The 17,690-nt window shown below is 43.6% G+C and overlaps 1 protein-coding gene and 1 non-coding gene across 3 annotated transcripts in view; one reads left to right on the top strand and one right to left on the bottom strand.

The window, feature by feature from the left end:
- The window catches only part of LOC102690068 (serine/threonine-protein phosphatase 2A 55 kDa regulatory subunit B beta isoform), a 102,376-nt gene that overhangs the window by 69,372 nt on the left and 15,314 nt on the right, over positions 1 to 17,690 (bottom strand). The gene's annotated exons all lie outside the window — the stretch shown is intronic.
- Positions 1,398 to 1,471, top strand: trnam-cau (transfer RNA methionine (anticodon CAU)). Its single transcript has one exon. It is a non-coding gene; the product is annotated as a tRNA-Met (tRNA).

The following is a 17,690-nucleotide window of genomic DNA, read 5'->3' as shown; positions in this document are numbered from 1 at the left end:
GTGGAAAGTGGCAGCCTCAGGTTTGTGCTGTATCCCACACTTTTCCTGATTATTCTGCTTACTATTGCACTTTGCTTTTCAATAACTTCTGAATTTATGATGCACTTTCTACATATTATGTATTGGGGTATTATTAATTTTAAAACACTGGATAAAAGTGCCAGCCTATGCAAAGATGAAATATACAGTTTAGAAACAAAGTTCTAATGAAAAGCCTACTATGAAATAATACATCAATCAATAATGATGGAAAACATTTTTTTTGGCAAATCAATGATGTTATGCATTTTTATTTATTTTGTATTTCCAGCTTTTTCTTCACCACCATCATATAACTATAAAAACTAAGTACAAGTTTGAGCTATGGACAGTTCCCTTTTTTTCCTCTAAGAGGACCTTAAAGAATTTCCTTATGGCTCCACATTCTCACTGCTACCCTCACTGATTAGCCACAGATGTCCCTGTTAATCATGCCATGGCATCAACAGAAATGCCACAGACTCCCATCACTAGCAGTAAGGGTGATGTTTGTGCGCTTTACTTATTGGCAGTGGCACACACCTCCACCCCATGTGCACTAACCCCACCAGCATCTTCCAATAGATTGTTTCTTACCACTTTCAGATGCTTTCTGGTTCCAAAGGTTGATCCAGTCGATGTGTCATTGTTGCACCCACATTGAGTTTAATTGAAAATTTCAAGGTCTTTCTTTCATTTCTTTTTTTATTTCAGGCACAATTCATTTCTTTGCACCATTCTTCTGACTCACACATGAGAGAGACTCACCAGACTCAAACATCTGGCAATTTCTTGTTTCTGATTTACACTCAGATTAACATGCTGCATTGTTTCACCCCCCAGAAGCTCTGTGATGGATAGACTCCCCTCAAACCTGCGTAGAAAACAAAGTCCATAAGCATCTAGACCAGGGAAGCCCAACTCAAGGGCTGCTGTACAGCAGGTTTCTAGTTCTCTTTAAATCTCTAGTTTCTCTGGGGAAAAAAGAGAGGCTTGTCCAATTAAGCAATGAGTTATTCAGGGCTTATGTTGAAAGAATACCACAAACTTCCTGGCCCTTCAGGACTGGAGATGTGCACTCATGATGTACAGGACACCAGGAAGAAAACCTGAATTAGCAGGCTTGAGTCCATTGTTAACGGCTGACCTGGAGACTTGCTGGACAGTCAACATCAATGGACCTGGAGCACTCCAGGATCAGGAGTGAGAAGCACTGCTCTAGACTACCCCTAGAGCACAGGACAGTTCCATTCCATTCCATGACATAGCCAATTCCGGATCTGGAGACAGCCTGTGCTTAACTGGCTTTAATGGATTTTCATTGAAAATGCTGTTGAAGATCAATCAAATAATTAAGGATATATATATATGGAATACGTGCCCTGGCTAGCTCTGTTGGTAGAGCATGAGACTCATAATCTCAGGGTAGTGGGTTCGTGTCCCACGTCAGGCACCAGGTCCTCCATGTTGGAGGTTGGGCACAAGGCTAACAACCCTCTCCCCTAAAAAACTAAGGTTACAGTAACAGGATGTTGCTGCCCCTAAGTGCCAGACAGGCAAACATCCATCCATATATGGAATGATGGTATACAAATTGCATATCTCTCACTTAAATATTACAGACCACAACTGGATTTTTGCACAAATTGATGAATTACAAAGTCTTAATGCTGGTGCATTTGTCCACCACTGCGACTAAAGAATGTTCATAATGTGGCCGTGTGAATATTGTGTCTCCAGACTGGAGTCTAGCACAGATCTCAGTAGGTTGCCGTCTGGGTGCATACAGCAGTCATCTGGGTCCATTTCATCTGTGAGAGGAGGCTGGCAGGCCTTCATGAAGCACTGTCCCTGGGGTATCAGTTTGCTCTGGGAAGCCCACTTTGAAACAGCAATGTTCGCCGTCCACTTCAATTCAGATACCACTGCTGCATTCTTTGTAGTGTTAGCCGAGCTCATTACACTTTACTGCATACCTTAAGACCTGTTCAATGGAAAATATACTCTTCAGGCTGTCAGGGTCCAGTAAAGAGCCACAGGGCTACAAGGAATCCAAGATGAAATAACTGCATTTAAAATTTACAGTAGTGTCTTTCATGGAAATTCCAATTACATTACTGTTACAGTCCAATGATAGATATTCTGATCAATTACCTTTGCTTTTCCAGTTATTCTGCCATAATTACAAATTCATCAGAATCTAGATTGCATATCCCCCTGCACACTTTGAGGTGGGAAGAGACTGTCCTTAAATGAAAAGGAAGAATAGTTTGTTGCTCCTTCCTATGATCAATATTAGTGCTTCATGAAAACTCATTAAACTAATCCTGCCACAATAAATACACTAAGTGAAAAGCTGATCAATGTTGTTGATTTGTTCAGTATAATCTTTGCAAATCCATATATATGATTAATTAATCTGAATATTTACTTTATGATGTTTATAAACGTGAAAGCAAACAGAAAAAAACACTTTCAGAATATATTTTCTGAATATTTGGTCATCATTATTTCTCTAAGACGTAATTAAGTGACAGGGTTGGCAATGGTGAAATGATTAATTTACATGTTAATACAACATTTTTAAGGCCGTTTAAAATTGTGAAGATATAAGATCAGACTAATTTTACTAAAAGATAACCCACTACACTCAAAAACTTATTCACACTAATTGTATGTAACACACCAAATACTACTACTGTACGTGATCTGTAATTGACCAGGAGTGTAGATTGTGTGGTGTAATTACTATTGCAGCTATACAAAGTATCTCAGCTTCCAATCATGTGATTGTATTTAATTATGAATTGCTTAATTAAAACTGTAACAGACTCCTGATCTGTTATATTGTGATTATTTAGATTTAGGTTAGTACAGTCAGTTGCTGTACATCATAAATGCTCAGTAAATTATCAAATCTTGTCTTGCAGCTCCACCTTCTGGGCAAACTATATCACTACAACCACTGTTCATGATTTGTGCTATATTTTCCAGTTACATTCTTCAGATGATTTTCCCCCAAGACATCACATTACTTTTTATTCAGAACAACAGCTGTTTGTCAAAGTGTTTGCCTCCTTAAATCACTGCATAAAAATACATTGTAGTCTGAAAGAACAGTTGGGAATTTGCAAATCATGAATTGATTAACACGTGAATTCAAGTTCTGAATATATTTAATCACCAGTTACGTGGCATGTTTTAGGTCCGTGATAGATCTGTGTACCTCCTGGCTTAAGGACATGTGGAAATTTCCACATCTACATGGATTTGCCTGTAGTAGCTTGAAGACTATTCCAAATGACAGACTTAATATTAGACTGTCATTAATATACATGACTGGTGACAACCTCAGTGATTCTTTCATAAAACAAATACAAATGTTACATTTTGTTTTATGTGACCTAAGGTTCATAGATGAAAAAGACATGGTGAATGTACTGTACTTCATGAATATTTCATGTTGGGCTTTAAAACAGAAGACATAAATAACACCCCCATAGATCACCATAATTGTTGAAGGTTAGCAATTTTAGCATAACAGACACTGAGGTTCGACAGGACATGGAGCAGCTGAAACTGAATGAATCGCTGATGGAATTTTCCCTGTTGTACTTAAGGAAATGAAAGATGTTATTCTCTCGGATATAACTGACCTTGGATATTTTAACCGTTGCTAAAGATGGGAGATGTATCCTCAGATCCGTGAACTGCGAATATAACACTAACTCAGGAAAACCGAATCAGTTGGACCAGTCAGCCTTAATTCTGATACAGTAAAAAATAATAGTGTAAATAACTATTTGAAAAGCTCAATAATATGTACTAGGAAAGGAATATTTACAAAACTTCAGCATTTTAAGAGAATCCAAAGCGATTCATGTTAAATCCAGTTGAGAATTGGAAATGAATTTGAAATATGTCATCTTAAGACGTCTAACCGCTAATTAGACAATGTAAGCAGAGGTGTTCAGCGATGTCTGTTTTAGACATATTAGCATTGCTGCATTGCATGCTGGGGCCCTGGGTTCGATTCCTATACTACCATCTGTGTGGTGTCTGTATGTTCTCCCCTTCTTTTCCTGGATTTCCCCTGGGTTCTCTGGTTTCCTCCCACAGTCCAAAGACTATTTTAGTCTATTTATGCAGCCTATACCGGCATCATCTGAGGTTATAAAACTCAGGAGTAGATCAGGTAGATCAATTGACCTCTGGGAAAGTTGGCCCTGCATCTGCCCATGCGATAGACTGGCGTCCCATCCAGGGTGTACCCTGCCTGGTGCCTTTTGCTTGCCGGTATAGGCTCCGGTTCTCCTGCAATCCTGTTCTGGATGAAGCATTGAGACAATGGATGGACGGGAAAAACTGGGAATGGCAAACACAAATGTAGCAATAAAGGCCTATTTCAGCCTTTAGTGGTGAAACGTGTATACCACTGGCAAATAAAAGGAAGTTAATGACAGGAAACAAGAAATAGTTCTTATTTCCATATACAAAGGCCCAAGACTTGGGCTACTTCAAGAAACAGCTACCAAATGAAGAGGATTGTCCAAATTGGCCTCTGCATTTATCATCTTTCTTATGTTTGTACAAGAATTCTAGACATTCTGCTAAGTGGCTTTCAAGGCATTCTGATTTTGATTAAATTCCCGTCATTGTTGAGGTTATGTTTACAGCTGCTTTTTATAATCTTGGTCATTATTTCTCAATTTTGTTTTATCCCACCACAGATCAGTAGATGAGAGACATGTTTGAAGACAGCTCATCTGCAAAATTTAGAAGCATGTCTGGGACCACAGTCGGGCGTGTTTGTACTTTTCTACAGCATCAACTGCATCAAAATAATTTCAGCTCTGCTCTTTAGCCTACACTGAAAACTGTATGGGGTAGATCTATACTGAGAGGAAGAGCATTAGAGGCCAGTGCAAAAGCTAACAAGACACTGCAACTACATTGTTGATTGTGAATCACAGATCACGCGGCACATATCTGCAGCCGATAGAGTAAGGTGAAGAAAAGTCACAGACATTTCAGAGCAGTAGGTTTTGCAGGATCTGATTTTCTGCTTTTGGTTTGAAGCCAAACGTCTGACCTTTTCTCTTTCTTGGTGTTTGCTGCCAGCTATTTTCGGCTGACACAGCTGATGTGCATCTTGCCAAGGCAAGCAAAACTGGACACCTGAACACAACATAGCCTCCACAGAGCATAGCAGTGAAAATGACAGCACTGATGCGGCCTGTACACACACTGTAGATAGACATGAGCTCTGACCATTTCACAGTGACAGAAGGCAAAATCTGTCAAATCAAAAATCAAGAGGTTCTAATGCTGGTTCCGGTAGATTTTCATTAAGTCTTCAGCCACTGACAGCTGTTTCTGCTTTATTAGGCTCGTCAGAGCAGTATAGCTGTGTGTGGCCCAGGAAAATCACTTAGTATGGATCTTAGAAGAAAGAATCTTCCTCACACATGCATGCTAATGCCAGTAAACTTCCAAGATAAATTAACAATAAATATAATTTTTATTTTGCCTCCAACCACAAAGCCATACCAGAGTTCAAATTCCAGCATTAGCTTTAACAAGCAGAATTTATTTGCGGCAAACCGAGATGCAGCCTCTCATGTACTCAATTCCCTATGTTTGTTTAGTCCAGCAGTTTAACATGCAAATAATAAATTAAAATCCGGGTTCTCCAGTTAGTTGGAAAAACAACAAATCTGCATATTGGGTCAATTGTACCTTTTCTGTTGTGCTAAAGGAGGAAACATGTACAACAGCGTGAACAAATACAGCAAAGAACTTAGTGAACACAGGAGAACAAAAGAAGGAAATATCTGTGTTTAATGTAGTGTACAAACAATTACCGTAATTAGTTTATCACAGCAGTGTGCCAGCCTGCTTTAATAGACTGAGAGGAACATTTGAATTTTAACGCTGAAGTGACTGCAGATGTTCTTTCAGCTGCTCCGGTCTCCTGAACTTGCAGGATACCTACAGTACAGTAGCTGCAGGCATGGTGAGTCTGCTCGGTGTGACAGAACAGGCCTGTTTGATGTTTTATTAATGTCTGAAGCGGGGGCTCTGTCGCCTTCTCAAAAATCCGACTCTGCAGATCAGTCGGCGCGGATTGACAAACACAAAAAGCGTGCCTGCGTCACCGAGCTCCGAATCGAGAGAGCTCCACGCACAAGGAGACTCGGAATTCGGAATGCAACCACTGCACAGCGAGAATGACCAGTGATCTCCTGGAAGGAACATCCCCAAGACAGGAAGTCCGAAATATAATAAGATGAGCCTAAATAAATCTGCATCCTGTCAAAAAATATTCCTTTTTGCTGGCAAGGCAGAGATAAGTTTCAATGCAATTCATGCCGATGTTGTCTTGTGTAATGGAGAAGGTCTTTCTGTCTGTCAATACACTGCGCTTTACTTCTCAGTTTAGACCGAGAAATTTACAGAGAAAACAAACAGAGAGACTATGAAAGCTTTTAAAAGCTTTTACACGTTGCCCTTTTCTTTATGGGAATCCCACTTTCCGGCATTAACCCAAAGTCCAACTAACCCAAACCCTAACCCCAAACTCAGCTCCTAACATCGGCCCCATTGGACATCCAAGCCCAGCCTAACGCGTGACAGATTTGCAGTGTGGGTGAACAAGCAGTAGGACATACCCCACTGTTTGACCTGCCAGCACTTTGAATTAAATGAATCGGGAGCTCTAACAGAGCCCGAGCCTGTCAGCTGTGGTCTGGGAGACAGCAGTGCCAGCCCCTTGCCCAGACCGGTGTTCTCCTCCGTGCTGTACCTCCCTGCCTCACCTCGGCAGCCTCATGCCTGATGCTCACTTAGCCCCTCCCCCCTATTGATCTCTTTTTATACACATGCCGCTGATGGCGGGTATTGATTGCAGCGCTGAGCGTGTGGGGGTCGCGATCAATGGGGCGCTGGCAGGCGGCGCTGGACTGCAATGTTTTCCAAAGCAGGTCAGACGGATGCGCGGCTCGCCAGCTCCGCAGGCCTTCGAGGGGCAGGAGGGGGAGGGGGGGTGGAGGAGCGACACACAGGACCAGCATGGAGAGGAATTGCGTATTAAAAATGAGCAGCTCCTAACACAGGGGCAGGGTGCTCGACAATAAAAGGTTCTAGCAGACCCCATCGCTACAGGAATGAAGAAGTAAAACCAAAAGGTATGTACGGACGTGCAAACGAACCAAGCGAGAGTATTTAGAACCACATCCGCAAGAGCCTCTCCTCAGTCCTCGCTGGTCGGGAGACAAATCTGCCACGCACAGAAAAGCGACAGTTTCATTTTGGAAGGAGGCATCAATCACTGGTTATTATGTGCTATTGGTATCATTAAACTCGGCAATCTGCAACCTCAACTAGCTTTGCCTGCGTTTCATATCTTCCCCCACAGATAGCTAGCTGATGTAATAGCTGTGTCGCTCCAAGCTACACAGAACAGCGAGATGCTTTGGGAAATGGCTCATCAGTCTAGAGTTCTAGGGGATGGAAAGATACACATAACCATCAGATATGTTCTGGGACACAGTGACAAATGTCATGTGTTTCCAAGTGAAATTTCACCACTCCAAATGTACCCAGCCAGGACTACAGAACAAATCCTCCTCTTCTCTCTGATAATCATCTGAGGTTATAAAACTCAGGATATGGCCAAATGAAGCCTTTTAATAATGCAAAGGCAGTTAATGGACAATGCTTATCATCCATATGAATATTTCAGCTGACTTGGTTAGTGGTTTGTGTGCACGTCTAGAAGGAATAAGGGTGTAGAAATGGAGAAAAGGACCCCTATTTGCAAAACAAATGAAGCTTAGAATAGAAAAGCTGACCTGAGAATAAGCAGCAATGACCAGTTCTGAGAGGTAAAGACCAGGGATGGCCAACAGGTTTAACAGGCCAATGTTAAACTGAAGCAGGTGATTTGTTTAGTTATAAATATCAACACCCTTAATTGAACCAGTTCACTCTGGACCAGGGCTGGTCACCCCTAGACTCTGCCCCTGACCCATTGTGGCTCACAGGAAGGCTGAAGGCAAGAGGTCATGTCAAAAAAAATATTTTATTTGGAGAAACAGCAAATGAAAGGCACAAGCCAGTGGAGAGACGGTCAAAGATCTCCACACCTCACACAGCCTCATAAAAGTTGGAGGCCGTTCCCCGAGCAGCTAATGGAGTGATTGCACAAGCAATGAATGATTTCAAGCCAGGCAAAGAGCCAATTAAATGACCCAAGGAATCCAGCACTCCAGCCAAAATAACGAAGTTCATGACAGGCCCCGACTTCCACACCATTTTTACAATAAATAACACGTGTGAGGTGTGTTAATTATGTTCTGTCACATTTTCATTGGCAAGGCTAATAAAAGGATATACTGTACAGCATTCCAAGAGAAACCCCAGGCGACCATTTCCCTAAGTAATTGCCCACTAGGAATCTTATCTCCACACTGCTCACTTAAGGACTTGGCAGCAGTAAGAGGCAGAGCAATTCCAATACATCTTGGAAACCTCCTTTAGATTTGCTGCAGGTGATTTACAGGACTGATTCATTGAGATTTTAAGAGGTGACCTGGAGTCCAATCTTTCGGGGCTTGAACAAAGGAAACTGCAAGTTTTCAAAATCCTCAGAGATATTCACAATGTCAACACAAAGGATTACTTCATGCTTTGCAGTGACACAAGAACACTGGGACAGAGACTGAATTTAGGAGGAATGAAACTAAAAGGAATAATTTACACCAAAAACCATGGGAGTGTCTGAAACAAGCTGCCTGGCCACCTCACAGATCTATTTTAGGATTAATGCCAGCTCATCACACCATTGCACCCCAACTCTCCCAGGATGAACACCAGCCCATCACCCCCACTGCACCCCAACTCAGCCAGGATGAACTCCAGCTCAGCATCCCACTGCACCCCAGCTCCCCCAGGATGGACACCAGCTCAGCACCCCACTGCACCCCAGCTCCTCCGGGATGGACACCAGCTCAGCACCCCACTGCACCCCAGCTCCTCCGGGATGAACTCCAGCTCAGCATCCCACTGCACCCCAGCTCCCCCAGGATGGACACCAGCTCAGCACCCCACTGCACCCCAGCTCCTCCGGGATGGACACCAGCTCAGCACCCCACTGCACCCCAGCTCCTCCGGGATGGACACCAGCTCATCACCCCACTGCACCCCAACTCCGCCAGGATGAACAATCTTTTATAAAGGATGAAAGTCTCCAAAACTTAATTCAGTATGATTGGCTCCTCACTGAAACCAGACTCATTTAAACCATCCCAACTACTGTAGCTCATTTAAAACAAACAAGTAAATGGGCTGAATGACCTTCTCTTATTTGTAACCATTATATGAGTAATGCATTCCAGTCTAGGTCTTGTCTAACCTAATACAGGAGCTCTTCCAAACCAGGCATGGTTCCCATAGATTCTATAGTGGCTAAAGTAATATCTCTTCTGCAGAAACATGAGCTTTCCTTCAGAGGTCTAAAGAAATTATCAGGCTATTTCCCATCTTCCTTTTCTTGCTAAAGTAACTGAGAAAGTTATCACCACCATCAATCTAGGCTTCTCCTCAGAAATGATTATCTTTAGAGATTTCAGTCTGGGCTTTGTTTTGGTCATAGCGCTGAGATTGCTTTTTTGAAGTCTGTAAGGATGTTTCCTCTTGCTACAGACTCTTGCCTGGTGTTAGATCTCTCTGTGATGACGGCATATAAAGGTCCAGTCATTTGTTGTGATTAGATGATTTGTAGTTTTGCACTGGTTTGTCTGGAAAAGCTCCAGACTTGTCTAACTCTTACTGTTGTAGATTCAGGATGTCTCAACAGATAGAGACATCTGCATTGTGAACTGTTCACTTTGGTGTTCCCCAGGATACCATCATTGGGCTCTTGCTGTTCAGTGCGTATGCTGTATGTTAATACTTGGCAAAATGAGGAAGTGTGATCTTAGCTTTCACTTCTACACTAATGACAGACATTTATACTTGGATAGGAAGGACATAGAAATAGTGAAACACAGAATTATAGGTTCTTCATTGGTCATCCCACTTTTAGGATGCCCTTATTACACTTATTACAATTATTATTACTGAGAAAAGAAATTCAGTGGTAATGCCCAGAAACCTGCCTCAGTGACTCATGACTTCAGGCTGTTATACCGCTGTTGCTGAAACTCCCTCTCCATCTTTATAAGAAATGACAATTCTTTCAAATTTAAAACAGTTTTTAATCTAATTGAAAAATATTTTTGGTGGAAACGATATAAAAATGTATCTGTACTGCTGGTAAGAACCATAACAAAAACAGAAAAAAAGAAGATAACACAAAGACAGAGAAGGAAAACAGAGACTTTGAGGAAGACTGGGATAGTGAAAAATAAAATCCGAACATTTAACCTTGCTCTCTCTGGAAATGGCAACAGCATAGTTCTTCCGGGAACCATCTCGGGTGGTGGCTAAATCTCATTTTCACTCGTGTGCCATGAGCACACCCAGAAATAAACACATATCACAAAACCACAGGCAAAGACTGCCTGAGATGAGCCCTGCATTTCAATGTGTCAGCAGCTGTGCTGCAATAAACAATGAGACCAGACTGGCAGAGTCAAACTACACCTGATCACCTGACTCGCGAGCTGACGGGTGTGAGCGAGAGCTTTCTTTTGACATTCCACTTAAGCTTTTCAATTCGGAGAGAAAACAAGGGTGAAATCCAGATCAGAGACACATTTCTGTTCAGCCTACAGTGCGGCATAATTAAATCTGCTGGCAGTTGCCTTGGACAGTCAGTCTGATGTTTTCAGGCTGTAGTTCTTGGCTTGAAAGCCCCAGTGCTCTGAAAGGGTAGGAGTGTATAAGCAGAGCTTTCAGGCTGGGCTGTATAGCTCTTGAACCACAACAGCAACTCAATTAATGAGTAATTACTTCCTGGAACAGGTGCCAGTAGGAAAGCTTCACCAAATGAAAACCAGACATTTACATGTTTATTAAGCATTCATTTATAGTTTTCTTTCACTCCTACATATCTTTTTCTCCACTGATCTTGACTGCTTTTTACCACTCTTCTGATCTCAGGAACTGAGCAGGAACTATGGGTAAGGATTTATTCTACATGACATTTATGGATATGAAATTGCATATTATTGAGGGTTAAATTATGTTGTATTACTTTATCTTAATAAATGCCAATTATTATAGGATGACCACAGAAATGATCATACTAAAAGAAGAAAAATGATCTTTTTTTGATCTCCTACACAATGGAGTTGGAAGAAATAGATTCTATTAAGGTTCAGCTCTATGACTGCTTAAAGGAGACTTTGCTGTTTACATGGTTTTATCTTTTAGTTAAATGTAATTTGAAAGTAATATGACATTGCTTAGCACGTAATATAAGAAACTGCATTTAATTTAATGGCAATACATTTAAAGCCTTGGTGATCATTCTAACCAAAAAATAATTAGAGCTATAGTAAAGTGTGAACTCTGGAGGGTGAAAGAACCTATGCCTGTTAGGAGCTAACAATTAAGCCGTTAAAAACTGTTTTACTGTTTTGTGCATTCCCCGCTGGCCTAGGGTTCTTCAAGGCCAATCTGGTGTATAACAGCAGAATTACCAGCTCACAGCCTGATCTCAGCAGATGTCAAACATTCTGCCAGGCTGGCAGAAGATACCTCTGTTGGAGGGTCATGCTGCTGTTGTACAGTAGGAGATGCTGGTGGACTAGAAGGTAAACTCTTCCTTCTGGACCAGACTTTTCAAACCCCATGCTTGGGATTCCCTTGGGAATGCGAGGAATAATTTGGGAATATGATCACAAATACCACTGGCAATGCATTAATTCCAACAGGATTATTACGCCCGCAGAACATCTTCGTGCTCAGTGCTGAATTGGGCTGGATTCATGCTCCCCCTGGGAGCAGTGTTAGAAACTGACAAACCTGAGAGCGAAAAGAAAACCTGGTGATAAACTGAAGTTCTATTTTAGGGCTTGAGCAGCGTCAAGCTGGCTTCCCCCCACGCTCAGCATCCGAGCTGTGTGGGTTTCACTCCTGCTGCGTGTGCTCATTCATCACAACCCTCGCTCCTGGGAACGGTCCTATCCCCACTACGTCACAGCCCTCGCACCTAGGAACGGTCCTCACCCCACTACGTCACAGCCCTCACTGAGGGACACTCGCAAAATGGATCACAGAACAACAGGCTCCCTCAGCATCTCAGAACAGCTGCTTTAGAACAGATCAGCGCCATTACCGAGTCTCTGGATCAGATGTGAAGATGGAGTTACAGTACAACATCCATTCAATTCAAGACTGCTAGTTACTTTCACCTTCAGAGGGCTAAGCTGACAGGAAACAAGAAAGGCAGTTTTCTTAATACCACAGGTGATAAAGTCTCTGTCGCCCGATTTACGTGAGCCCAGCATATACTGTACTTTACCTGTGGCAAAAACGTGTGATGGGGTGCAATTTCATCACTGTATTTACTCCCATGGCAAAGCTTGCCCAATAGAAATCTGGGTATATTCTGAACACTCCTTTAGGACCACATGAAAGATTTAATGAGCAAGCCAAAATCACATATGTACCAACAGTCCAAAGAGGTACTCCGTGTTCTACAGTGTAGATATGTAGATATACAGTGTCCTCCAAAATTATTCATAGCCTGGTTGAAACAGGAACAGATACCCAGTCCTTAACTCATTCTGGATTGATGTTAGTGTCTCTCATTTATGAAATTCTAAAAATGTAATAACAATAATAGCATGGCATAGGAAAAAATCAAAATGTACCATAAATAATTATTTTTAGCCATTTGTATCCTGAAGAAGCCAGTTTGTGTTGTAGATCTCCATCACATGACACTGGATTTACAGCTGCAGTCCAAACACCGTACTGAACAGCCCTTGGTAACAGGATTCTCTTGCACAGAGTGGCCACTATGTCAGTAGCTTTACATGTTTTAATACTGGACACTGGACAATGGGAGATCCAATCATCTCCCACCTTGTGGAGATCAATGACCATGTACCTATGGTCTGCAAAGAGCTGTCTGAGTTACTACAGGTATACAAGAAACTTTTGGAGGCTTCTACTGAACTTCTAAAGAGCAGAATGAACTTTAATATGATGCACTATCCAATCCACATCTCCCTCTGCTGAAGGTTTTTGATCCTTTCTCTTCAGGGAATGTATAAATCCATAACAGGTGAATGGGAAAAGTAACGCAGAGGTTGCAATGGCTCTTGTAATAACCCTCCATTTCAACAATACTGAATGTACTACAGGCATGGGACCTGAATTCTTCTCACCAAGCTTGGTAACACACCATGCGCACGACTATGATCTATCAACAGGATGGCAATTATACATTCAGTGTTAATCACGTGTAACAAGAAGCATTCGCCACTGTTCCTGCGCCCTCCCTGCAGATTCTGGACATGGGGTAGGTAAATCTAGGCAAGCAGAGCTAAAAATACATCAATCTGCACCCTGCAGGGACATCTGAGGCCCCCTCATGGTGCGAGGGAATTGTGGTTTCCATGATTTATTCATTTGAAAAACGATTTCCTTGGGAGACTCATTCACTTTCCATATGTCTTCCTTGGCTCCTTTTGACTTTGGGGGTGCAGACTCGCCATGCAAATCCCCCATCACCCCCCCCACCACCACCACCGAAACGGAAGTCCTATTTTCCAATTTAGACACGCAACCAGGAGAAGGCCTCTCTCTAATAAATTACAGCCTGCCTCCAGCACTGCTGCACTGTGTGGGCCCTGAAGGCAGGGCCAGACTGCTCTCCATACACAGCTCCAGCACCATGTAATTAATCACTACGCCTTCCCTGCGCCCAAGCGCATGGGCACAAATGTTTGCTAAAAATACAGACCGGCTCGATATTTCTGGAAGAATATTCCAATTTATGGGGCCAGCTGCCTTGGTGGGACTATTGTTTATGATCAAATGATTTTGAGGACTTTGTGTTCTCTCCCATTTAAATTTGAATATATGTGCCTCACGCACTGTAGTTGCTTTTTTACGATTTCCTCCGCAGACAGGATGCTTTCTTATCATTACCGCGGACATGAGATAAAAACAAAATTGATCTAATTTGACCAAACTGTGCCACTTATACAGATTCCTGGTAATATTGCTCACTCAGCTGTTACTGTTGCAGTCATAATGGCGGCGACATTGATGTCGGCATAAGGCAGGATTCACTCTGGATAGGACAGCAATCCGTGACAGGATAGAGACACAGTCACACCAGGGCCAACTTTCCCAGAAACCAATTAACCTACCAGCATGTTTTTGGACTGTGTGAAGAAAACGAAGACCAGAGGAAGCCCATGTGAACAAGGGGAGAACACACAAACTCCACACAGATAGCTCCTCAGGTCTGGAATTGAACACAGGGTCCCAGCGCTACGAAGCAGCAATGCCAATCCCTGCACCACCGTGCCACCCAGCCTCATTCAGGACTCATCCAGAAACCGAGTTGCGTTATTAAGGTTGCTGCTTAGAGGTGTTAGTGGGGCCAACAGGGGGCGCTCACCCTGTGTTCCATGTGGGTCCTAATGCCCCAGTATAGTGACGGGGACACTGTACTGTAAACAGGCGCCGTCCTTCGGATGAGACGTAAAACCGAGGTCCTGACTCTCTGTGGTCATTAAAAATCCCAGGGCGTTTCTCGAAAAGAGTAGGGTAACCCCGGCTTCCTGGCCAAATTTCCCATTGGCCCTTACCAATCATGGCCTCCTAATAATCCCCCTCTATGAATTGGCTACATTACTTTGTTCTTCTCCCCACTGATAGCTGATGTGTGGTGAGCGTTCTGGCGCGCTATGGCTGCCGTCACATCATCCAGGTGGATGCTGCACATTGGTGGTGGTGGAGGGGAGTCCCCATTACCTGTAAAGCGCTTTGAGTGGAGTGTCCAGAAAAGCGCTATATAAGTATAAGCAATTATTATTATTATTATTGTAACGCTTACGGCCGACAGGCACTGTGTAAGAGCCGGCGTACCAGAGCGGGTGACGTCACCGCCCTTCCCTGTGATAGCAGGACCACAGCTACTGGGCTGTAGAGAGATCTCTCTTTGGCTCACGGGGCTAGGTCGCTGCAGAGAGACGCGGAAGTCCCGGGTTCGAGCCCCGGACGGTGCAGGGGCCGACCTAATGCGGCAAGGGCGCCCGCCTGAGCCCCCGTTGCGTTACATTGGTGTCAGAAGCGGGGCGGGATAGCCCTTCGCCGGGGACGGCGATTTAAGCGGGGGAGAGTGTAACGCTTACGGCCGACAGGCACTGTGTAAGAGCCGGCGTACCAGAGCGGGTGACGTCACCGCCCTTCCCTGTGATAGCAGGACTACAGCTACTGGGCTGTAGAGAGATCTCTCTTTGGCTCACGGGGCTAGGTCGCTGCAGAGAGACGCGGAAGTCCCGGGTTCGAGCCCCGGACGGTGCAGGGGCCGACCTAATGCGGCAAGGGCGCCCGCCTGAGCCCCCGTTGCGTTACATTATTATTAGATTTTTTTCTCTAGTAGACATGCTACCCATTACAACCAGCCATGACTTAACCATGTAAAATCTCGGAATATCTGACAGCTTGGGTCACTACCAAGAACGGCGTACTACTCTCGTGCATTGTGGCAAGCGTTTGTCTGCACTGCCAAGAAGGCTCCTGCACAACCTCAAATCAACAGGGAGACCTTGCCTACCTCGTTGTTCCGCTTTGAAACAGCGATGGCGACAGCAGCCCAGTCACCCAGTCAGCTATTTTGAATACATCAGGGCAATCGCTGTTACCATCGCTGATCTTGCAGTCTTCACAGAGCTCAGCTTCAAAACCTAAGCCCTGCTCTTTCTGCTGCGATAACCACTAGATGGGAAGAAGCACACAGGGAGTAACTTTACTAGCCTTTTACAGCTTTAAACCAGATTGTTGTTTTTTTCAGAAACCATTTCTCCTCCAATAGCATTATTTTCCAAAGCCCATGTTTTACAAAGTGTGTGTGAGCTCACATTTCCGTATGTGCAGTTCTCCCGCCACAACAAGACCGCCAGCTCTCTGACCACTGTATCTCTATGCACCCATAGACATGACCTGAAAGAACAAATTGGTTTTCTTTGGTGTTAGTACAAATTGGTGAGCATCCAATAGACAGTTCTTTTTATTTTAAGATAAAAAGATGCAATCCAGCGTTAATTACAATAATGATCTCCTACGGAAAAGAATTATCTGAAATTTATTTGCAGTGAAACCTATTTTCAATCTGCTAGTGGTGCTGTTAAAAATCTAATTCACAGGGGGATAATTATCTCTAATAAGCTAGAGATAATTAGAATATATCTTCCCTTTATCTCTCTTATGGAGTGCTATTGTCAGGATGGCTGTAAATAGTCTTTTTATTTTAACCCACACAAGACCCTTCCCAGACACTTGTTTTTGTACAAAGAAACTTTGCAAAAGATTTTTCTTTATTATTTGGAAAAACATCCTTATACCATCTTTCAGACTGAGGTTAAACCGAGGTCCTGACTCTCAGTGGTCATTAAAGATCCCTGGGCATTTCTCGATAAGAGTAGGGAGTTATCCTGGTTTCCGGGCCAAATTTTCCCCCTCGGCCTTTACCTTGGCCTCCTAATTGTCCCCATGTGTGATTGGCTTGCACTGGCCCTGTGATGGACTGGCGTCCTGTCCAGGGTGTACCCCGCCTCTACTCGTTGCGTGCCGGGTAGGCTCCGGCTTTCTTCCGACACCTTATGGTATAAAGCGGTTTGGCAAATTACATGACATGGCAACTTGCTTATAATATAAAGAAAGCAAAAAGCAGCCCCACAAGCTCAGCATAGTAGGGTGAAAATGAAATGTCAAAATTATAAAATAGTATTAAATGAATAAACAGCCTAAGGCATCTGTTAAATTGAGCGGGCTGCCAAGACCTAAAATAAATGGGAATACGATGGAAGGGAAGGCTAAAAAAAGAGAATGGCAGGCTTTTACGGACATTCTGCAAGGGAATCAATCACACTGTGCTTATTGTTATTTTCCAAGCCACCTCCTCTGTCTGTCTGCAGCAGGTTTGTCTTTTCCTCAGTGCTGACAGTGCAAAACCGCACTCTAGGGGTCAGCAGCGTGGCCAGCTTGTCTGCGTCTGCCCTGTCCCTTACTAACCTTAAAGGGCGGCAGAGAAGATCGTTTCTGCAAAACAGCTTTCCCCCAACTCCCCATCTTAGTTGAGTTTATTTTTTTATAAAAGTGCAACGAATCCCAAGCACCCGTGTGCATCCAGGTGCGCAATGTAGCTTTTGATACTACGTGATTAATGCACGGGCATCAGGAGAGGGTACTCCTCTCCCCCCCCCTGCAGGCACAAAAACAAAATAGCAGTGACCTACGCCGACCTGGGCAGGGTGTTGTCTGAGCAGGTGGGACAGTCCCAGACTGTGGAAGCAGGCTCCGCCGCAGACGCGACAAGGACGGAGCAAAGACACAAGCGGAGTAAGAGAGCTCCCCCAAGGGCGGGCAGCACACTATGACTTGCACATTCGCCCTCACGGAAACATCACCATCGCAATGAGTCAGGTCCTGCAAGGGAGCAGTACGCACTGAGGGTGAGTGAAAATCTGCACGTCGTGGTG

The sequence above is a fragment of the Lepisosteus oculatus genome, chromosome 11 (genome assembly GCF_040954835.1).
Source record: "Lepisosteus oculatus isolate fLepOcu1 chromosome 11, fLepOcu1.hap2, whole genome shotgun sequence".
Lineage (NCBI taxonomy): Eukaryota > Metazoa > Chordata > Actinopteri > Semionotiformes > Lepisosteidae > Lepisosteus > Lepisosteus oculatus.
This window is presented reverse-complemented; position numbering and strand designations above follow the sequence as displayed.